The following is a 15,611-nucleotide window of genomic DNA, read 5'->3' as shown; positions in this document are numbered from 1 at the left end:
ATTGTAGATAAGTCAAAAAATATGGAAAAGCATAATAGGTCTCCTTTAACTGTTAAGTGTTACTTAGTCCTGCACGCTAGATTAACTGTATAAGTTTGATTAACCTGAGGGTTTGTTTAAAAACCTGTATGATCGTCTGACTGCTCTTGTTTCCTGCTCTGACAGCAATTAACTTGGTGAGTACAGTGTTATTTTTAATGATTGTAATGGAACTGCAAAAATAAAATAGATGAATTATCACAGATACAGGATTGATTCCGTAAACCGTTAAGGGAAACTTAGCCAGAGCTTCTGTTGAGTTGGACAATTGCGTGTTTCGAATTGTGCCATTAAGGGTCTTTCAGTTAAAAAGAAATACGATTCACGACACTACAGGTCTGCTGCCTGTGTGTGGTAAATCTCTCCTGTTCTACACTTTCTTTGTTGTTTTTTAACTGCACTCTCTCTGCCCCTCTCTCTCTCCTTCTGTCCTTTTCTTTTTCTTTCCATCATCCTCTCTGTTGTCTGTGAGCATGTTAACACTCCAGCCCTGTCAGTGAGCCTCATGGCACCATGGAAACCAGTCACACCATTCTTCACCAGTGTGTCTTTCTGCCTGTGTGTGTGTGTTTGTGTGTTGATGGGCGGGATTGGCGTCTTGTTTAGTTTCAAAAAGTTGGAGAAGAGGTCGTGGCCGTCCCTATTGGCCTTTTGCTGTAATTCATGTAAATTCCCTTAAGACCCTGGCCGCTTTGTTTTCGTCATTGTCTCCCAAAGTGCATCAGAAGCCTGTCTCATCATTGCAGTGTTTTTTTTCTTAAATGTGAAATTCCTTCACTTAACTCCTTTGATAGGTAACCAGATACCTTGAGTAATCATGATAGTCCTGCTGTGTGATACCTCTGAATCTAGACTCCTCACTGTTGGTTGTGTTGTAATAAATTCAGCCACAGTTAACAAGCCTCACAATACATGGACAAACCGAATGATTGCCTGAGGGCAGTGCTGTTCTGTCTTATTGGTATTATTGTCATGGTTTGTTACTTGATAGAGAATCACATTGATCAATTACTGGTTTGATGTGGTATTCAAACAAACAAGCATGGAAAATTACTTATAGGAATGTGTAGGAGCAAACTTAAGAATACTAAATCATCTATGCTTGCCTTTTCATTCTTAACTCTGACAGCAATGAAGTGTCCCACCCCACCCTGCCTCGATAGCCTTGTGAACCCAGCCCCTTATTCTCTCCCCGAGCCAATCATATTTCACTCCCATTCACATTTCTGAATAGGAAACTAGAAAGGAGTCCTCACTACGAACACCCACTGATTGACAAATGCACACACACACAGTCACACACACAAACGTGCACACACACACACACACACCACACACACACAAACAAACACACCCGTGCAGATAGCATGCAGCTCTAGTTAGGAGGGCTCGGTCTAGACCGCAGCATGAACTTTGTTCTGTTAAAAGTTGCCATTGAAATATGCAGTTGCCATTGAAATATTGTTATTCTATTGCTGTCGTGACAAAGAGCAGGGTGGGTCGCCGGTCCTATCTCAGTGTGAGGCTGAAGGAGCAATGGGCTGGCGGGGATCGCCCAGTGTCTCTGCTCAACAGAGTCAGTGTGCAGAAATAATGCCCATTAGACTTGGTCAATCACGCCCCTCGCTCAATGAAATATGGCCCTTTCACTCATTTCATACCATAATCCATACACTTCACCACTATCCATCATCTCTCTGAAAGATGTCTGCCACTGTGAATGCTTTTATTTATTATACATTTTTTAAATTAATGGCTTTTCATGTGTTGACGTTAGATGCTGAGAAAGCTTAACGTGCTGAGTTATGTTTACATAGAAAATGACTGAAGCTGTTCATTAGTGAATTATGGTAGAATTCCTGCCAGCGCAGAGGTTTCGGGTCTCTTGACCGCCAACGAAGTTCTGAAAGTCTGTAGGCTGATGGTTTCATCATGAGAAGTGGGTGGGAATTATTTTCTCGCATTAGCATGCAACAATGACCATGTTGTGAAGCCATTGAGCATGTCCCACCGGTGCAGACAGAATTCATATGCCTTTGTAGGATTATTAAGTGGCTATTCCCAAACCTGCAAGGAACACTAAACAAGTGGAAACGATCAGCAGTGGATGAAGAAGTACTCAAGTGCTTTACTCACAGGGTCCCTGTGGAGTTTTCTTGTAAACAAATAGAAGTTATGTTTACATTCAGTGTTACACCAAAATGCAGTGTGTGTGTCTTTGAGTGGTAACACATGTTGAATGCATTTTCAAATGTGTCTCACATCACCATACACATGTGCAACAGATAAACAAAACGGGGAGCCACTCATAGAAAAACAGCTCCATGGCGCTACTAGAGGTTAAAAACTCCCCAGGGTACCTTTTAAGTAAAAGTACCATTACAACAATGAAATAATACTCCACTGCAAGTAAAAGTCCTGCAAAAAATCCTTAAGTCAAACTACACAAGTATTATCAGCAGTGATGGACAAAGTATTCAGATCCTTTACTGAAGTAATTTTTTAATTATTATTACTCTTGTTTTTATATTATGCATTAATGTAAAAACAGGATTTTACAGTTGTAATTGATTGAGGTTGATTATTTTCATAATTGGCTGCTTATTTTCACGATTAATCAATAGATTGACTGGTTTGTAAAAGTTCGGAAAATAGCAAGAAAATGTCAAAATTAGTCCAAAGTGACACCGTTGATTATAAATAGATTTACATTATTAAGATATTCAAAGATCAAAGAAAAAGCAGCAAATTGTAACATTTGTGAAGCTGGAAAGTGTTTTTGCATAAATTTTTTTTAATGATTATCAAAATAGTTTTCTGTCACTAATTTTCTGTTTTCAAAGTAGAAAGTGGCATGAAAATAAATTATTCGAGTAAAGTACAAGTACCTCAAATTTGTACTTAACTACATTACTTGAGTAAATGTAGTGTGTTACATTCCACCACCGATATTCACCAAAATGTACTAGTGCTGGTCTGTGACTGATCACTGCTGCTTACACTGCATCACTGTACTCAAGTAAAGTACCTCAGAATTGTACTTAAGTTTCATTCCACCACTGCAACTGAAAGGGATAAAAGTGTGGAAAAAAAAGATACTGGAGTCTAAATCTTTGTTCAGTTTGATGGACAATGTGCTCTGAGGCTGATTATGTTACATTTTCTGTGCTTTTGTAGTGAGAGGAGTATTATTTAGGGCCAGGCCCAGAGAATAGTGACTCTTTCAAAGGTATAGCTCCAACCATTGTTGCCCTCTGCAACCATAGCTAACGGACATCAAAAGACCTTTTTCACATCTATTCTTTTAAAACAGGCTACAATAATACCGGTGAGGAGTCGGCAATAAATAAGCTTCCCCTTACTGAGTCAACTAGATTACATTGCATAGGGACATCTGTTGAGTGTAGGTGAGCACTTTCCCTGGCTCTTAACAGGATGGGAAAGGAAGTCCTTAGGATGTGCCTTGAGGCTTTTTCCTTTTATTTGTGTAGCTTTGCTTGTTTTACTCCACCTCCACCCTCTATTGAACATCTAGAAAGCTGCATTGACTCGAGCACAATCAGTGCAGCTGACAGTTATTTTAGTGTACACTGGGTGCCATTTAATTTAACATGCAATTATAGTGTCAATTTAGCTTTTATGCTCTGCCAAATTCAGATCGCAGGAAGTTATGCTCTGTCATCTCCTCATCCCTCTGACAGTTGCGTCTGATACAAAACAAATAACTTGTTGAATATTTAATGCTCTTGTACAAATGTGGTTTTAGAAAGCCACCCGGTAACTTTGTGCATTCTGGTAGCTGTTCATGTGATACCAGGAAATGTTTAACCTCTTTTGTAGAGAGACAAAAGGTTGTTTTAATCCCACTGTGAGAGGGGAGGGAGGGTCAGGGGAGGGACGTGGGAGGAGGGGCTGTGGATGGGTAGGAAGGGTCGGGGTGGGGTGGGGGGGTGATTTTTTGAGGGAATCAGCTTGTCTCTCTTTACTGTCACTCAGTCACAGCAGACACATCGAGGAATACACAGCCACTGGGATTATGACAAGTGAACTATGCTCTTACACAACAGATGAACACTCTGAGGGGACTTGGTGTTATTGACACATACTGAGATAAAGGTGATGTATTCTCTCTTTTGTTCACTGGTATTTTATCCATTTTAGTCACCTGAAAGCACAGCTTGTAATGCTCTTGAAGATTTGCAGGTGTTAGTCAAAGTCCACAGTCCAGCCTCTGATACAATAAATAATACAATAAATCTGTTAGTTGAGCTCAACAATTTTAATTATCAAGAAACAATTAGTTATTTAACAGGGATAAAATACTAAATATTTAAGGGTTTAAGCCTCTCAAATGTAGGAATTTGCTGCTCTTCTTTCTTTTATATCATTGTGCACTAAATATGATTAGGGTTTGGACTGTTGGTCACACAGAACAAGACATTTGATGATGTTAACTTTCGCTTTTGGAACATGTGATGGCCATTTTCCACTATTTTTCACTATTGATCGTAGACTAAATGTTACATCTATCAGAGCTGTAACAATTAGTCTTTTACTGGATTGGTTAATTGACCGAAATTTAGTCTGCAACTTTTTTGAGAGTTAATTAATGGTTTCAGTAATTTTAAACCAGACATTAAGCTTCTCAATTGTGAAGAGTTGCTCATTTTCATTGTCTTATGTTAAAGTCATTTGAATATCTTTGGGTTGTAGAACTGCTGGTTAGAAAAGACATTTGAAGATGTTATCTTGACCCTAAGGGAATAGTTACTTCAGAAATTGAATCTTCAGATTAATCAATAAGGATTATAATTGTTGCAGCCCTAGATTATCACCTGCTGTCAATTAAAACAGCCAATCCAGTTAATTTTGTCTTCTAACTGAAGACTGTAACTTCTAGACAGGTGAGGATATTTCTTGCAGTGTGGTCAAGTTTCAAATAGCATACCTTTTCTGCAGTAAGAGAGCTTGTTTCCTCTGACAATCAGCTATGTTATTAACATTTCATGGTTAATTTGCACTTTTTCAGCACTTGCATCAACACATCATCTTTATTCTGCTGTTTATTCAGTTGAATCTGAGCTTGTCTTCAGTGAAATGGCACAAGAGCTCATCTCTGTCTCTGTAAGACGTGTCCCCAAATATAAATTCATCCTAGGGGAAGAATGTGTTCTGACTCTAATTATTTCTTTCCTCTTTGGACGTAATGATGCTTCATTGGGAGAGCGGTATTGTCTACAGCCAGACTCTGCTTCTCATTAGGCAAGAATCTAAAATTAAACCCATAGGCCGATACGCCGGTTTTGAGCCACCTTCCCCGTCAGAGGACACCCCAGACACACACACACACACACACACACACACACACACACACAAACACACACATCAAAACAACACAGCATGGAGGTGAAAACCAATAGACTCTCATTAGAGAAACGTGTGACACTTTGCTATATTGCATTATCTGCAGTGAGCCATGCTTGTTTACCCTGTGGACATCTGACTTTACTCGACACTCATGCACCTTCCAATTTATAAACAAAAATGTTTTAACACTTAATTAGATCTGTTCTTTCGTGGCTGTGATATCACTTAAATGTATTTGTCCTTGAGCAGCTTTACAGTTAACTGTTGTAGTTGAATGAAATGGGTAGCATTCATTCATCTATGTGTTAAAAGTCAGCCTATCCACATGATTAAATACTATGTTTTTTTTATATATCAGTGTTTATATTGATAGATGTATTTCTTAAAAAATATTATTATGAAAATTAACCATCCAAGGTCAATCATTAATGTCGCAATCCTGCTTTTTTGCAGCTAACATGCAGCTTTTTTTGGCCACTTGGGGGCAGCACAACAAGCCGTAACCACAACACTGATATATTGTCACCTGTTAAACTTGATATGGCAAACAGTTGCTTATTTAGACATCCAGCAGAGATAGAGCGGCATTAGCATTCAGAAGTTTCAGACCAACTAATGAGTGTCTATCCAATACTGACTCTCTATTTTGATGTTCACAACTCCTCAGGTAAATAACTCTTTAACCGCTAAATGTCTCACTATGTGCACCAGCCAGTCACTAACTTTGTCTGTCTGGTGGTGAGCAGATGGTGTACAGTGGATTAATCATTTTTTGCTGAAAACAGCTGCCTGCTGGAAATGACTTTGATGTAAGCCGTGATAATGAACCAAAATAGTATGGTTGTGTTCTATAATACCAAAACAGAGAGGTGAAAGACACTAAAAACACTCTGTAGAGCTGAGAGGAACTGCAGTAGTAATTATCTGTAGGGTCATCACTATGAGTGACCACTTTCACGTTAAACATAGTCATTTAATCCATTTTCAGTATAAAACTATTGATTAGCGCTACCATCCTCAGAGCTGGAGAAGAGGCCCATCCCCAACCAAGAGCAAAGTCTGGTTTCCTCACTACTGCAACTGACTGCCAAAAGGAAGTGGAAGTGGAGCAGCAGAAGTTTCCAGTCATGTAACTTTGACCAGACATGATTATTGTGTCAGAGTTCACCGAACAATTGATCATGCGGGAACTCACATTGTGTACGGAGGAGGCCAACTAGTAGCAGGAGCTTTTGAAAGAGTGCAGAAGGCGATGCTGGAGAACTTGCTGTGAGCCTGTAGAGGTGGGCTTTTGAGGATTCGCAGGGTGCTCACTCTGCGAAGTCTTTACACTGCTTGGCATCACTGAGGTGGCAAAGATGAAGGCAATCAGATTTGCTAATGAAGCTGCAGAGAAAACCACTAGGTGGCTACTGATCTGTAGATCTGTAGGCGAATGCTGCTGGGACGCAAGCTGGGAATTGATCAACCCGGCTGGGTTACCTGGGTGAGGGTGTCTGCTGTTGAAAGATCCAAAACACCCGATGACCCCAGGTTCCATCACTGATGATGCATCCCAGCGTCTGCAGGATGTATCTTTCATCAGCAGCTTTAAGTTTTAGAATAACTGTAAATACATGTCCTTTATGTATTTGCCTTGTCGTAAAATGTTATCTGTATTCATGAGAGAGCCAGGTGTCTCTTTTGTTTGTTAGCACTCATGACACAAGAGAGCTCCCTGAGGTATTGAGGGCAGCGCGTGTCTCTCGCTGTGAGGTGTTTTGTAGTCCTGCTCACTGTCGGCATCTGATCTCAGGCTATTTTCAGTCTTGGTTCTCCGTCGCTCTTGTTATCACCATGGCAGCAGAGCTGGACTGAGCTCAGCCCGACTCTGTGGTGTGTAAGGGCAGAGGTGGGGTGGCGGGATGGCTGGCTCGGGGGAGGCCGCTTTTGATAGGATCATCCTTCAAACAGGATGTGAAAAGGTCATTTTGTTGTTGTTTTTTATTCATAGATCTGAGCTGTAATTAGCTGTTTAACTGCTATCTAGAAATGCACATTGAGGCAGAAATTATAAGCTTGATCCTGTAAGGTCGCACTGGAAGAGCAGAATAGATAATAGCTGTACTGTAGTTCTGTGGTATGGTATGGTGTTCTCACAGGTGTGAGCAATAATACAACGTGATGCTGTGAGTGAAAAGCATGTATGTCAGTGGTTTTCAAAATCTGGGTCAGGATCCTTTCAAATTCAGGGCTATGAAAAGATTAGATTTTCTGGTGTAATATTCTTTACAAAGTAATATGTTATTGACTACACTATGGGGGTAAGGCTTTCTAAATCCTTGGATTGTACAAAAGGTGGAAGTAAATAATGCAGGTTTGGGGAGAATAGCATGTAAAAACCCACCTCAAATGTTTTGATATTGAGCGAAATCAACTAAAGAAACCACATATGTTATATGTGTGAAACAGAATTAATGTAAACCTATAGTTCACAATTGTACCTGCTTAGCGGTGCAGAAAGCAGTGTTCGAATTTAACCAAGTGGAAACGGCGGCGTCTCTCAATGGGGCTTTTACATTCTTATTTGGAGCAGCAGACTGAAGTCGATAAGCCTTTGCTAGAAGTAAATTGGACTGGCTTCTTCAATCATTTTTCCCATCGATTCCAGAAGGTGTGTCTGTGTTCACTGGGACGGTGTTTGAGGAGAGGAGCGGAGAGGATTGGGCACAAAACAAAGGAGTAAAGTACAGGAATAGGAAGATAGGAAAGATAATAGATATAACGTAAAGAGATTAGTAGAGAGGAGGGGGAAAAGGTAAGGACATGTGAGCCTTTTCTGCCGTGTGACTACATGTTTAGGTCGTCAGATCATTTTGGTACTTTGATTTTAACAACATTTGTTATGAAGAGATGTATCTCCAAACATATATATATATATATTATTAAAAATATGTCAAGACACATCTTCCACGACTGTTGACCTTAAGGTTAAAAACCTCTGAGATAGAAGAAGAGAGGAGAGGAAGGGAGAAGGTTGGGTGGAAAAGAAAACGAAGACATGACAGTATAAGGGAGAAGGCATGAGAGGAGGAAATGTGATGTGAGGAGTGCAGGTGATTAGAGAGGGGGAGATCAAAGACACGGACAGGATAGATAAGAACAGGACACCGTAGTCTCTTCTGGCCTGTGACCCCATGTTTTAGTCATAAAGTTTCATCATCAGAGCAAGTAGTTGAAGTTGTCACATAAAACCTACTTTAGTACTTTGTTTATAAGAATTTGTGTTATGGAGGGATTGTTATTATCACAACAAATGTATTTATTTTTGAAAATATGTCAAGAAGAACATCTGTCTATTATCTCCCATGACTTTCTGCATGAGGGGTGATTTATGTTAAGGCTTAAAAACTCTGGGATGAAAGAATGGAGGCGATTTAAGGAGACAAGAGGATTGGGGCGGGAAGAAAAGTGGGCATGACAGTGTGAGTGGGAAGGCAGGAAAGGAGAAAGGGTGATGTAAGGAGATGATTAGGGATGAGGAGAGAAAGGAAAAGGGCCGGATAAATCAGAACAGGATACCTAAGCTTTCTCTGGCCCATGACTCCAAGTTTAGGTTCTCATAATCACAGCAAGGATCATTTTATCATGTCAAACATACCTTTGTGTGGAAGAACATGGGTTCGGAGAACATTAATTTTTACTGAAGATAAGACAAACATCTGTACATCAGCCTTCGAAAACTCATCCGACTGTCTGCATATTCTCTTTCTGAGATAGAAGACAGGAGCAGAGGAGAGGGTTGAATTGGATAGGAAAGCAGAGGAGAACAGATGTAATGTGAGGTGATGATTAGAGAAGAGGGGATAGGACAGGAGAGGTTAGAACAATGTATCTTAGGGTGCTTTCACACCTGTAGTTTGGTTCATCTGGTCTGGAAGAAAATTATACATTGCTGCATTTTAGTCCGCACTGACTTTTTACAAACGAACCAAGAGGAGTGAACATGAAGTTAAACAGACTGACAGGTAACTCATTGATTGGAATTTTTTGGTGATTGTCACCCTGCTTTATAAGCACATCATCAGGACCCCCGTGGGGAAATCGAATACGGTGACTGACAGAAGTTTATACAGCACTTTAATGCTTCTAATTTGTGTATGTTCTTTGGTGTCGAAACAAGCTCACGAAGAAATAAATGATTATAGGCATTATTAGAATTATTAATGTTACTATTATTACTCCAAATCGGCCGCATGTTATGAATAATGACGTAGAGACAGGATGAAACAGTACAGTACATTAATGATTCGGGGTTTATTACTGTGGGATCGCTGTCACAAATGTGTTAATTGACTTAATGAACTGACAAAGTGCACAGAGTACAAGCACACTGTTTTTACCAGTATTTGACCTATTTATCAGGGAAAACACCCGCGCTGACGTGCATATGTGTTACTATGGTTACCAAATGATTTGCATAAATATATACATGGCTTATATAGATCAATTTTCAAATCACTTCCTGGACACATTTGAACTGATGGATTTATTGGTAGTTTAGCTTTTGAAATAATGTCAAAACAACGTCTGCTTTCATAAATGTATTTCTTTTACATCACAAGTGAACCAAGATTGCGATTTATCTCTAAGAAAATATAGATTGTATAGATGATACCTTAAGACAAACATCTGTGTCAGTATAACGTAGCAGAAATGGAGCGTTTGCATTTTATGCGACTCCTCATAGGCTCCTGACCTTGAGGATCAAAATCTCTTCAGATAGAAGAAGAGAGGAGATGAGATGAGAAAGAGTGAAGAAAAGGGGATTGGTTATGGCGAGTTAGAAAGCAGGAGATAGCACAGGAGGGGTGAGTAGAGAAAAGGAAAATGAAGACAGTATTTTACAGAAGAGGAGATGAGGTGAGAGGGAGGAGGACAAGAGCAGATGACAGGAGAAAGAGGAGAAGAAGGGAAAATAGAAGCATATAGAAGGACATAAGAGACCACGGAGCTGAGACAAGACAAGAGGAGAGGCGAGGGTAGGAGATGTGTCTCTCCTCCAGCTCTTAGCAACATGCTTTTGTGTCTATCAGTTTGGATTACACACTTCTGCCCCTGAAAATCCATGTTCACACTTTGGTATACACATCTTGGATGTTTGCTTTCTTTTCACTAGGAAAACATGACACGTCTTTTAAGTACATTTCCAAAGAGTTAACACACTTAAAAAAATCACTCCTTTTTACAAGACCAGATTTGATGTGAAGGGACGATGTCATGTAAGCACATCCTGGTGTGTAATTTCTGGTTTGACTGTGACAGAGCAGGCGATGTAAAGGATTTCGGCAGATTATAATAAAACCGTACATGCAGTAGTAGGACCATTGTGAAGTCAAATTGATGTACTGGATGTTGGAAAATATGTATACTGTATGTGTAAAACTTCCTTAACCTGATTGAGAAAGATGGGATTTTTCCTTTCTGGTTGGTTTAAGTCCCTGGTGTTTCCATAAAGGCATCTAAATTATGAGCACTAAAATTTGTTATTCTCTTCCATTTTTGTTTAACCAGACTGAAGAAAAATCACAGAAGAAGAAGCAGAGACGTACCCAGGGAGGAGGAGGAGGAGCAAAGGGATTCGGATTTCTCTGGTAAGTTGGAAACATTTCTGTCCCTCATCACATCGTCTCCACCAACATCATTTTCCACAACAGCGTGAACTTCCGGCCTTTCAGAATCAAATGTTCTTGTTCTTCTCAAAGGCATTTCCCCTCCCGTAGGATGTGAATACACACAGATGTCAGTCTGTTTGCCATGCCTGGCAAGTGTCCCCAGTCCAAATATCTTCATCTATGATACTGCCAGAGTGTGAATGGATTAATATTAACACTCTCTGTAGAGCTCCTAAATCCCTAAATAGCTACAAGGCCTTTCCAACGCTACGACTCTTTCTCCTTTAGACTCAGTTGGGTTGCCTGCTCCTTTTATTCTAGCTGTAAGGCAAAGGTCACTGCTTGCTTCACTGGAATGATGGTCTGTATCCATTTTGGCAGCGAGGTTTGGCAGGGAATAAAAATAACACTGTGTTTCTAGTGTCCAACTGTCTGTTTGATGCATATGGTTGTCAAGGTAACACACCCTCTCATCCTCGCCCACCGCTTTGACAGTGGGCGTCAATACTTAGAAATCATAAAATTGCACTTAGAGCCTAAATTGTGCGTAGTACTTATTGACACGTAATGTGTCAAAATGGAGCACGTAGAGGTAGAGAAGTTCCCTAATGGCAATTGCACAATTAAGGGCTAAAGGAGCTCCCTTAAGTACAAGGTCTCAGTGTGCATTAGAGCCCAGAGAATTGACTCTCAGCTCCCACATGGGTTTTTGAAAATGACCCTCAGTAATCTTTGACTCATCCCTTCATTCGGCGGTGCAGAAAGTGTGTCTGTGATTCAGCGGGGAGTTGATCTGATGCTCAGTGAGTGGAGGTGACACGGTGTAAGTGTGTCCACCGCCCAGCGGAGTGTGAAGGTAGGATCCCACCTCGGCCTTGCAGCCCGCCGAGCCAGGCGGGGAGGCATCACGCATAGCTGTGCGGAGAGTTAAGGAACTCTGACGCCTCCGCTGTTGGTGCAACGCTTGTTTTAATTTTAGTGATGGAGGTTTCTCTCTCTCTCTCTCAGCTTATCCATTTTATGTGTCTATTTAAATTTCACTTTGCCTCTGCCTATCTGAATCTGACTGTCTTTGAATCTCATTCATTCTTTCTGTTTGTCTTTTGTCATCTCGCTGTGGCATCTGGTTGTTGTTGTGGAGGTGTGCAGCAGGCCAGAGAGGCTGAGTCCACAGTTTTCAATGGCCGAGTCATAGTGAGCCACACTTAGGAGCTGCAGGCCGAATGTGCAGTTTGAAACACAGTGAGGCGTGAAGTGTCCATTGTGAGCAACAGCATTCAGGTCCCATGCGCTTCAATAGAAGGCCGGCGAGGTTTCTGTTTACCTCCATAGTGCTGTCTTTCACTGGGTTCTCTCACGTGGCCGTCAGGGAGTGTGGTATTACTGTTTGTGTTTGTGTGTTATAATGCCAAGTGGGGGAGGGTGGGGAAACGACCAGGGATCACCCAATCATATCTTTGTCTCTTCAGAAACTGCTATGATGTTGTTAACTTTACATGTGAATGGCTTTTGACTGTTAATCTTTGAGACAGAAATACATAATCCAGTCTTTTCATATACAATGCAGTCAGAAATTATTTGTGAATTGATGTATTGGATTTGAAATGAAAAATGTGACCATGATTTAAAGTGATGATTTTGTTGATTTTGTCCACATCCATATTGGGTGCATCTTCGTATTGGATGAACAGTATGATGCTAAGCCCTTTTTAAAACCCCATTTTTAGCAGAGTGCTGCCGGGGACAATCTTCAGCGTACAGAAAAGACAACCAAGGAGTTTTATGGCCAAACTATTGATTGTCCGAGTCAGTCACCTGACCTTAGGCAAACTCATCATGTGTTTCACTTGCTGAAGACCAGACTGAAGGCAAAAAGCCCTTGAAACAAGCAAGAAGTACAGATGGCTGCAGTACAGGCCTGGCAGAGCAAAACCAGGGAAGATGCCAACCGTCTACTGATGTCTATGAGTTGTAAAATCCAGCCAGTCATTTTCTGCAAAGGAGTTGCAACCAGATATGAAATATCCATAAAAGTATGTGTTTTAGGATGAGGTTCAGACCATGCACTTTTGTTCGTTGTATTTACTGTAATTTCCCTTCTCTGTCACCCTCATTTCCTGTCATGTTCACTGTGAAATCAGGCAACCATGCATCACAGTCTGAAAATATCATTCTCAAATATAACTAAACTTAACAAAGTGGTGCACTGCAATTCTGCCTGTGGTTTGTGCAAGTGAGATGACGAGAGGATAATATAGGATCAGAGGAGAGAGGGAAGACAGGATGACAGGAGAAAATTAAAGGAGAGCAGAGTAAATGCCTCTGCTGCCCACCCAAGTTTACTTCTAAATATGTAAATAAAAACCTTAATATAATAATATTTGAACGTCTTAATATAACAGAGCATAGATTTGTGTCTGTATGATTATGGTTATGGTTGGACGTTATTACTCTGTAATTTCTGCCAGTACATACAGAGATACAAGCAAAGGTAAAAATGGAAAACAGACCAGTGCAATAATATAATACACTATTAGAAATTATTGTAAAATATTATTGTATTGATATTATTGTTTTAGAATGTGAGCAAATTTGGTCCCCGTTGTTGACTCCATGACTATAGCCTTGTTTGTCCCTCAAAATTGTGAGGCTACATGTAGTTATTATAACTCCTACACAGTCCATGTGATGATAATCATATTAAAGCTTAGCATTTTAACTTCATTGTTTAGTTTCAAACCTAATGTGCTGGAGTGTAAAAAAATGTGCCTCTGTCTTAATACTTTCTGACTGCACTGTACCGAATAAATCAGTTGCCAACAATAAGGACTGGACTGTGAGCCACTGACACTCTCTCAAATGGCAGTGTGCATGAACAGTGTCATCTACTATGAGTGAAGCAGCAGCTTTCTCACATGTGGTCAGAAAGCAGCGATATTATGCAGTTTTGGGATCAGATGAGGGAGTAATGGGATTCATACGTGCACAGAGGCCCCCTGGGCTGCTCCCAATGCACGTCGCTTCAGATGAACGCGTCAAGATATTTCTAAGGCGTCTCTTTGATATGAGCCCGATGGTTCTCTGTGTCAACATTCCTGTCTACGCATGTTATGTTTAAGAGCTACCGTGTGTGAGAAAGATGCCGTGCGTGGATGTGATTGAGTGGGTTGTTTGTGTGTTTTCCAGCGTTTCTGTGACTGTATGAGTAGAAGAGACAGGGAAGTGCAAAGAGACACAGCTAAAGTGTCAGAAAGAAGGACATGAATAAACAAGTAGATGAATAGATGGATACAAAGACAGTGAGGGAAAGAAAGAAGCTGAGTGATGTGAAAGAAGTTGGTGAGCCCCCTCCTGAGGGGATTCTGCTTTCCTTCTCTATCTTCTAGGGTTGTGGAGAAAGTCAGCTTCATGCACAAATGACTCACAAACTGCTCAGCAGACAGCCTGGAGAGTCTGAGGAGACTCTGTTCTATATCTGGCTCTACATCTCCATCCTTATTGTTTTTCTCCCAGCTCCTCTCACCTTTCACCTGCACAACCTTCCTTTAGGCCTCGTTCTACCTTCACTACTCGCCTTCTCTATACAATGATTTGGTCCAGCACCGAAGATCTTCCTTATTCGCATTGCTGAATGTGTGTTTATTCATTCCTCTATATGTTTGCTTATTGTCCAAGTTAATTAATCTAGGATTAAGTATTGCATTTAATTTTGTATCCAACAGTTTGAAATGCAGTCAGTTTATTTTGATATACTGTGATTCTGTAACAATGCCATTCTCAGCTAGCTAGCCTGGCTGTGTCCAAGGAATCAATCCAGCACATACCTCCCTGCTAAACCCCAGCTTGTTCTTACATTTTGGTGGGGTTTTTTTGTATTAAACAGACATTAAGTAGCACAAAGACCGAAAAACAGTGGGAAACAGCTAGAAGGTATACTCTAAAGCATACATTAACATGTTATAATGTGTGTTCTAGAAAGTTGTGGTTTATCAGGAAGTTATATGCTGGAGATATTTCTTGGACAGAGCCAGTATAAGTGTTTGCTCCTGCTTCCAGGCTTTATGCTAAGCTAAGCTAATCATCTCCTGGCTCCAGCTCCATATTTAGCATACAGATGTAAAAGTGAGATCAGTTTTCTCATCTAACACGGCAAGAATGCCCACAAGAATATGTCCCCAAAACTATTCCTTTAATGGAGTGAACCACTTCTTGTTTCCAAGATCCAAGATTATCACCTGAGCTAAAGATTAAAAAATGTTCAGACAGAATACTTGCCTGAGGTTATAGTGGCCCTAAATATGGCTTAAAATCCTAACCTGTTAACTATCTAATTTTATTTTTTCACCACACTAATGTACCATATTTTCTTTCTCAAAGTACAGAATTATTGACTGCATGATTAAAGCTCTTTTTGTTTCATGTTTTTACTTGGTACGCCTCTGAATCCTTCTTCACACTTTAGATGAATGCCACAGGTCTGTTTAGTCTGATCCCGAGTATCGATGTTGCTTCAGGACAGAGAAGATTGTCCTCACACCGTCATAAGCTGGT

At 40.5% G+C, this 15,611-nt stretch overlaps 1 protein-coding gene across 14 annotated transcripts in view; it reads left to right on the top strand.

Annotated features, from left to right (window-relative positions):
* LOC119894232 (neuronal cell adhesion molecule-like) overlaps positions 1-15,611 on the top strand; it is a 76,665-nt gene that overhangs the window by 24,002 nt on the left and 37,052 nt on the right. For all 14 annotated transcript variants that reach the window (XM_038706860.1, XM_038706869.1, XM_038706859.1 and 11 more), the window contains exon 2: positions 10,960-11,039. The gene's annotated coding sequence lies outside the window, so the exon portion shown is untranslated. The remainder of the gene's footprint in view (positions 1-10,959; positions 11,040-15,611) is intronic.

This window comes from Micropterus salmoides, unplaced genomic scaffold (genome assembly GCF_014851395.1).
Source record: "Micropterus salmoides isolate LMB-PRFRI ecotype aquatic unplaced genomic scaffold, ASM1485139v1 Ms_hic_scaffold_8, whole genome shotgun sequence".
In the NCBI taxonomy this organism is placed as follows: Eukaryota; Metazoa; Chordata; class Actinopteri; order Centrarchiformes; family Centrarchidae; genus Micropterus; species Micropterus salmoides.
The sequence above is the reverse complement of the archived record's forward strand: the minus strand, read 5'-3'. Positions and strand labels throughout refer to the sequence as shown.